Genomic DNA, 7,754 nt, shown 5'->3' with positions numbered 1-7,754 from the left:
CCGCAGCCCTTATTATTTGCTAATCTGTTCAGAGGCCTTTGGTAATCCACGGATTACTGGCCGGTTACGGTGCTAAACCTACAAGGGCGGGTTTGGGTCGTGACAGAGTGGTATTAAAGCACGTGTTCTACCGCACACACAAGTCCACATGAGCTTAGGAAGTCCTAGTAAGAAGTAGGGACAATTCATCTACATGTTTATGTGTATTGTTCGAAAGTGAAAGCATAAGCTCAAGTATAAACATGTGAATTTGAATACATAAAGTTTTGTTTACCTATAGCAAATGGACAATGCAAGGAATGATGACACATCAGGGTCCTCTGATGCCCGAATGAATAGAATGGAGCAAATGCTAGCAACCTTAACCGAAGTGGTAATGTAACAGCAGAGGCAACAACCTTTACCACCTCCACCCCTGCCAGCTCAAGTTAAAATGGGCACCGGTGACGTCATCAACTTGACACAGCAGTTCATGAAAATGAAACCGCTAACATTCTATGGTGGAATTGAACCGTTGAAAACAGAGACGTGGTTACTTGAGATGGAGAAACCGTATGAGGTGTTCCCTTATTCTGAAGTCCAGAAAGTCCTCCTAGCCACCTATACTCTGAAGGATGAAGCCTGAAGGTGGTGGTTACTGATTCGAAACGGCCATGAGAATATGACGTGGACTCAATTCAATATAATTTTCTATGACAAGTACTTTTCCCAGTGCTTCCGAGACTGGAAGGTTTCAGAATTCCAGGAACTCAAACAAGGCAGAATGTCTGTAGCCAAGTACAAGGCTAAATTTACTGAGTTGGCCAGGTTTGCTCCTCACATGGTGGACATAGACTACAAGAAGGCCCGCAAGTTTGAGGGTGGATTGGATCTGGACATACTGGATAGGGTGGGAGTCTTGAACCTACCCACGTACGTGAATGTTTTGGATAGGGCATTAATGGCAGAGTCCATTCTAGCAGCGAAGAAACAAACTCTCGCCCCACGAACTGATTGGACGGGGAAATATATGGACACAGTTTCAAAAAGGGTCGTTCATTTTCTGGGAATAAGAGGCGAAACACAGGATCTTACAGTAGCTCAAGCCAAGGTAGTGGTACTATACCGACTTGTTCAGAATATGGTAGGAAACACAAGGGGGATTGTTATCGAGCTTTGGGCGCCTGTTTTAGATGTGGAAAGACTGGTCATATGATGAAGGATTGTCCTATCAGGTTCGAAAATACCAACCAACCAGCGGCAAGCTCAGCCGGATCCGCTTCTGCGTCCAAGACGAACACGAGAGCCAATACTGGGAAAGAACCTGTGAGATAGGGTCGAGTGTTCGCCTTAGTGCCTGGCGACGTACCAAACACCTATACCGTGGTGTCAGGTACACTCTCTGTATGTTCTCAAGATGCATGCGTATTGATAGATTCTGGTTCTACATATTCCTTTGTATCACATGCTTTCTCTCGAAAATTGACTAGACCATTAGAACTTATGACATATGTGTTATCTGTATCTACGCCATCTGGGGATTTTATGATGTGCACTCATGTTTATCCGGCATGTGATATTATAATTGGCGATATGATGTTATATGTTGACTTATTACCCTTGAACATTAATCACTTTGATTCCATTTTGGGGATGGACTGGTTGACTAAATACTGTGCTACCATTGACTGTGTAATTAAATCTGTTGTGTTAGTTCCTCCCCCATATCTGATTTCAGCTTTGAAAGCCATAAAACTGCTTAGAAAGGGATGTAGAGGTTACTTGTGTTGTATACTGACTGCACCATCTGACGGAACTACGGTAGAAACTATCCCGGTTGCTTGTGAATTTCCCGATGTGTTTCCAAATGACCTACCTGGGGACTTAATTAATAGGGAAATAGAATTCATCATTGATGTAACACCTGGAACACAGCCTATCTCCAAGACTCCATATAGGATGTCAACTTCTGAACTGAAAGAACTGAAAGCTCAACTACAGGAACTCTTAGACAAGAAATTCATTTGTCCGAGTACCTCACCTTGGGGTGCTCTAGTATTATTTGTCAAAAAGAAAGACGGGTCTTTGAGGTTATATATCGATTACCGGGAATTGAACAAAGTGACCATTAAGAACAAATATCTATTACCCCAAATAGATGATTTGTTTGATCAATTCCAAGGAGCCAAAGTGTTCTCTAAAATTGATCTCAGGTCAGGTTATCATCAGCTAAAAATTAAGGCAGAAGACGTAGAGAAAATTGCATTCAGAACTAGATATGGATATTATGAATTCTTGGTAATGCCTTTTGGAGTAACAAATGCACCTGCAACTTTTATGGACCTAATGAATAGGGGTTTCAAACAATATCTTGATGAATTCATTGTTGTGTTTATCGATGACATTCTGATTTATTCTAAAGACAGAGAGGAACATGAGAACCACCTGAGGACTACCTTGCAGATTTTGAGAGAGAAGAGGTTGTATGCTAAAATTGTCTAAATGTGAATTCTGACTTGACAGTGTGGCATTTTTGGGACATGTAATCAATAAGGATGGTGTTTCTATTGACCCTCAGAAAATTGAAACTGTCATGAATTGGCCTAGACCAACAAATGTGGCAAAAGTCCGAAGTTTTCTGGGACTTGCAGGTTACTACAGGAGATTTATAAAAGACTTTTCCAAGCTTGCCATGCCATTGACTCAGTTAACTCAGAAAATGTGCCATTTGACTAGAACGAACAAAGAGAGGCAGCCTTTCAAGAACTGAAAACCAGGTTAGTGACTGCATCAATCTTAACTTTGTCCAATGGTATTGATGGGTTTCAAGTGTACAGGGATGCTTCCTACAAAGGTTTGGGGTGTGTATTAATGCAAAACGGAAAAGTGATTGCCTATGCTTCTAGACAACTCCGACCTCATGAAAAGAATTACCCAACGCATGATCTTGTGTTAGCAGTTGTGGTGTTTGCTTTGAAAATCTAGCGTCACTACTTATATGGGGTAACTTGTGAGGTGTACACCGACCATAAGAGCTTGAAATACTTCTTCACCCAAAAGGAATTGAACATGAGACAGAAGCGATGGTTAGAGTTAATCAAAGACTACGATTTGCAGATCTTGTACCACCTAGGGAAAGCTAATACCGTAGCGGATGCCTTGAGCCGAAAATCAATGGGAAGTTTGTCATGTCTGTTATCCAACCGGAAAGAGTTGCTGAATGACCTAGAACAAGTTGGGCTGTTAACTGCTATCTCCGCTCAACCTACAATTCTTGACGAGATCAAACAGAAACAGTGCGAGGATGAATACTTGAAACAGATCACGGAGGAATTTAATTCGAAGCCAATGCCAGGATTTATGTCTGAGAAGGATGTGCTAAAATTTCAGAACCGTCTTTTTGTACCCGATTGTTGTGATTTGAGAAAACGTGTTATGACCGAAGCTCACAGTAGTAAGTTTGCTATGCACCCAGGGAACACGAAAATGTACCATAATTTGAAACAGAATTTTTGGTGGCCTGGAATGAAAAAGAGTATTGCAGACTTTGTAGCTAGATGTCTACATTGCCAACAGGTTAAAGCTGAACATCAACGACCCGCTAGTTTGCTACAACCACTCCCAATACCGGAATGGAAGTGGGAGCACATTACCATGGACTTCATTGTGGGATTGCCTCGTTCTTATCGAGGTATGGACTCTATCTGGGTTATAGTTGACCGTTTAACTAAGTCTGCCCATTTTCTCCCTATCAAAACTATTTATAACGCTGATAAATTGGCCAATATCTATATGACTGAAATTGTGAGATTGCATGACGTGCCAGTATCTATTGTGTCTGACAGGGACTCAAAGTTTGTATCGAGATTTTGGCAGAGTTTGCAACAAGCTTTGGGGACTGAATTGAGACTGAGCAGTGCCTATCACCCACAGACAGATGGCCAAACCGAACGAACGAACCAAACTCTGGAGGATATGCTCAGAATGTGTGTGTTAGACTTCCAAGGGAATTGGAAGACCTACTTGCCATTAGCTGAATTTGTGTACAACAACAGTTACCATTCAAGCATTGAAATGGCTCCTTGCGAAGCTTTGTATGGAAGAAAATGTCGTTCTCCGATATGTTGGGCTGAAGTAGGTGATAGATCTTTGTTGGGACCGGAACTTGTGCAAGAAACAACCGAGAAAGTGAAACTGATCCAGCAACGCCTGAAAACTGCACAGAGTTGGCGGAAGAGCTATGTTGATGTTCGAAGAAGAGATAGAGAATATGAAGTTGGGGACCATGTGTTCATAAAGGTGACCCCGATGAAGGGTCAACCTCAGTTTGGTGTTAAGAACAAGTTGGTGCCAAGGTATGTTGGACCTTATGAGGTCCTTGAAAAGATCAATCCGGTATCATATCGGGTAGCCTTACCTCCAATGATGGAGCATATGCACAATGTGTTTCATGTATCGATGCTTCGAGAGTATTTGAGAGATCCACTCCATGTCATTGAGCCAACACACGTACTTTTGAAAGATGATTACACCTACGAGGAAAGACATATCCAAATTGTGAACCGCAGGATCAAAAGGTTGAGAAATAAGGAAATACCGTTAGTAAAAGTTGATTGGCAAAACCACAGAGGAACCTATGTAACCTGGAAAACCGAAGAAGACATGATGAAAAGATATCCAGAATTATTCCCATTGGACCCAATGTTGTCCCAGAACGAAGGTAATTCGAGTTTGGAGGACCAAACTCTTTTAAGGGGGGAAGACTGTAACAACCTTAACCTCTGATTAACGCTAATCCATGGGTAATTATGCCTAATTAGAAATTTAGTTGAATCTTATATTAAAATGCATATGTGTGTGTTGCATTGTTGTGTTTATATCTGTTAGGCGTAGAAAGATCTGTCCATGATTTTAGTTTCAGTTTGCGAATTGAAAGTCTTATCGACATTCGAATCAGAAATTGACTCGATTTATGTGCTAGTTAGAATTTATAGAATTTTATGGTAGGCTTAATTAAAATTCTGTTCGGGACGATTAAATTTGATTAAAATAATGACATTTGTTTATTTGTGAGCCATTGTCACTTATTATGCCTTTTGACCCCACTAAGTTGCCTTTCTCATTTTCATTCCTTTCAACTGATGCAAGAGACGGGAGAGAGAGGGAGAGTTGAGAGATTTGGGTCCTAGTTCAAGAATTGACTTCACAATGGGGGAATTAGCTAGAAGATTGAAGATAATTTGAAGCCTTGAGTTAGGATCACACTTGTAATCAGCCTTAGGTGAGAACTACACTTTAAACTTTGTATTAAGGGCATTAGTAAATGAACTCAAGAAGGTTGGGTGGTCAATTAAGCTAAGATTGGAGAATTGAAGCTCATTACATACACGCATGTGTAATTCATAACATTTGCGGTTGTCTTTCTATAGAATCCTTGCATGTATGTCATAATCCAAGCTTTGTTTTAGAAATTCCTCACGTTCCATGTCATGTTATCTTAGTTGATCATGTTTTTGAGTTGAACATTGCATTTGCTCATGTTTTGAATAGCCTAAGCTCAAAAATGTACTTGCATATGATGTTCATAAATTGATTTTGAATTTAAGTTGAGTTTGTGCAAATTGATATCCTTTTGGGCCATGATTTCTTGAAATGATCTTTTAAACATGTTGTTCTATGGGTTATTAAGTGTTTTTCAAAGTTTTGGGCCTAGAAAATTGAGTTTGATGCTTTAAAGGTCGAATTTGAGCTTGGTGATCAAATCTGGAATTTCCAAAAATTTGATCCACGCTCGAGCGTGGGACTTTACGCTCGAGCGTGAACTCTGAGTACGTGCACTCCGCTCGAGTGTGAAAGTACACGCTCAAGCATGAAATGCATATACCCAGAAGTTCTTGTGTTTTGCAGTCCGCTCGAGCGAGGAAATTCATGCTCGTGCGAGGGTCTGAGTCTCACGCTCGAGCGTTGGTCGAGCGCCCGTCGAGCGTGAAAATCTTGCATCCAGAACTTTTTCATAAGTTTAGAGTACGCTCGAGCGAGGAAACTCACGCTCGAGCGAAGCTTCATTGTCTGCATGTCCGCTCGAGCGAGGGAAGCCACGTTCGAGCGTGGACCTTATTTTTAACAAATCTTGAGAAATGTTTTCCAACGCACTCCGGCATCCTCATTCCATCCTAGGCATTTCTAAGCTATGTTTAAGACTCCATAATGAGGATTAAGGGTTAGAAACACACTAAGAACAGCGACATAAGTTATGTACAATTCGAACGTATGTTTCAAGTGTGTGTTCATGTAGGTCACGCGCCTCAGAACAAGTGAAGGGCCGCCTTACCATCTAGATAGGGCCACCAATCATCTGTGAGTAATAACTTTGTAAAGTTATGTTAATGTTAAGTATTTTCTGAATATTATGATACGAAGTAATCAGTTCTCTGAAATGTCATGCTATGTTTGAAATGAATGAATGGTTGTCCAAGATTCTGAAAGTCATTCGTGGCATCCTTAGCATCATATGATATGCGTCCCTTTATGGGTCATCAGAAACGTCTCTGTGCACATGAGTCATCAGAATGCCTTCAAGGCTATCCCTTTATGGGTCATCGGATTTGTTAACGCTAACGGATGTGCCATGTATGATTATACGCAAAACCTGATTATGAAAATGATTATGAATATGTATATGAATCTGTCTCTGATAAGAACTCGATTTCTAATTCTGTGATGGACATCATTCATTAAATCCTTTACTCTGTTATTATTCATTGGGCATTAGCTCATAGTTTATATTATGTATGTAGGTGAGCCGACGTGTGACCAGGTCCAGAGTTGACGGCCTTCATTTTTATTTTTTGTCAGCCAACCATTGTGCCTCCCGAAGAGGTTCCGATCGAAGTCTAGTTGCATGGCTGTTTTTGTACTTATATTAGTTTCTAAATGTTTGTAAAGTCAGGTCTTGGGAACTCCACTTATGTAAATGTTTTGTAAATATTGGGGTCCTCCGACTGACACGCTTGTGCATATATAAATAAGTTTTGAAATGTTCTGTCCCATGTACGTTATCACAGCTCATTGGACCTTGTCTATTTTGTATTATTGCTTCCGCAACCCCTTATTATTTGCTAATCTGTTCAGAGGCCTTTGGTAATCCATAGATTACTGGCCGATTACGGTGCTAAACCTACAGGGGCGGGTTTGGGTCATGATAGTGTTGCATCTAAATTTTACTATTTTGTATTTTGATGTTTCTTTTTTTCATTTAATTTACGAATGTTTTATGTTTTTGGTATCAGGACACCTTCAGCTTCTACATGACATTCATGTTTGGTAATTTAATGTGTGGCTTGTTATTGAATTCTAATTTTCTACTTCTAAAACCATTTATTTTGGGTATGGCTCTTTCTGGTTAGTAATAGTATCCTATAGTTTATGTAAATGATCTTAGTTGAATTGAAACCATGTTAAAGAAATGGTTTCTCAACTCTTTTATTGACTACCATGTTTACTTATTATATATACCATAAAATAGCCAACTGCCATTGAATAAAAAATAGCACAGAAAAAGTATTTGAAACTATACTAGCACTGGAAACAACAACTATTGCTTGAATGTTGCAGTGTCCTTTGTTCTGTTGAAAGTTCGACAGCGTTGCAAAGTTTAAGGTTAGCTAATATGTTCTCTAGGCTTTCAACTTGCAAGTTGTTACTGGGATGATTTTTGCTTTCATAACCAAAATATTTATATAATTGTGGGTTTCTTAGCAAATATAGGATTGGTT

Source organism: Camellia sinensis, chromosome 1 (genome assembly GCF_055761805.1).
Source record: "Camellia sinensis isolate YWXY chromosome 1, ASM5576180v1, whole genome shotgun sequence".
Classification (NCBI taxonomy): Eukaryota; Viridiplantae; Streptophyta; class Magnoliopsida; order Ericales; family Theaceae; genus Camellia; species Camellia sinensis.
Note: the sequence above shows the minus strand (reverse complement) of the source record.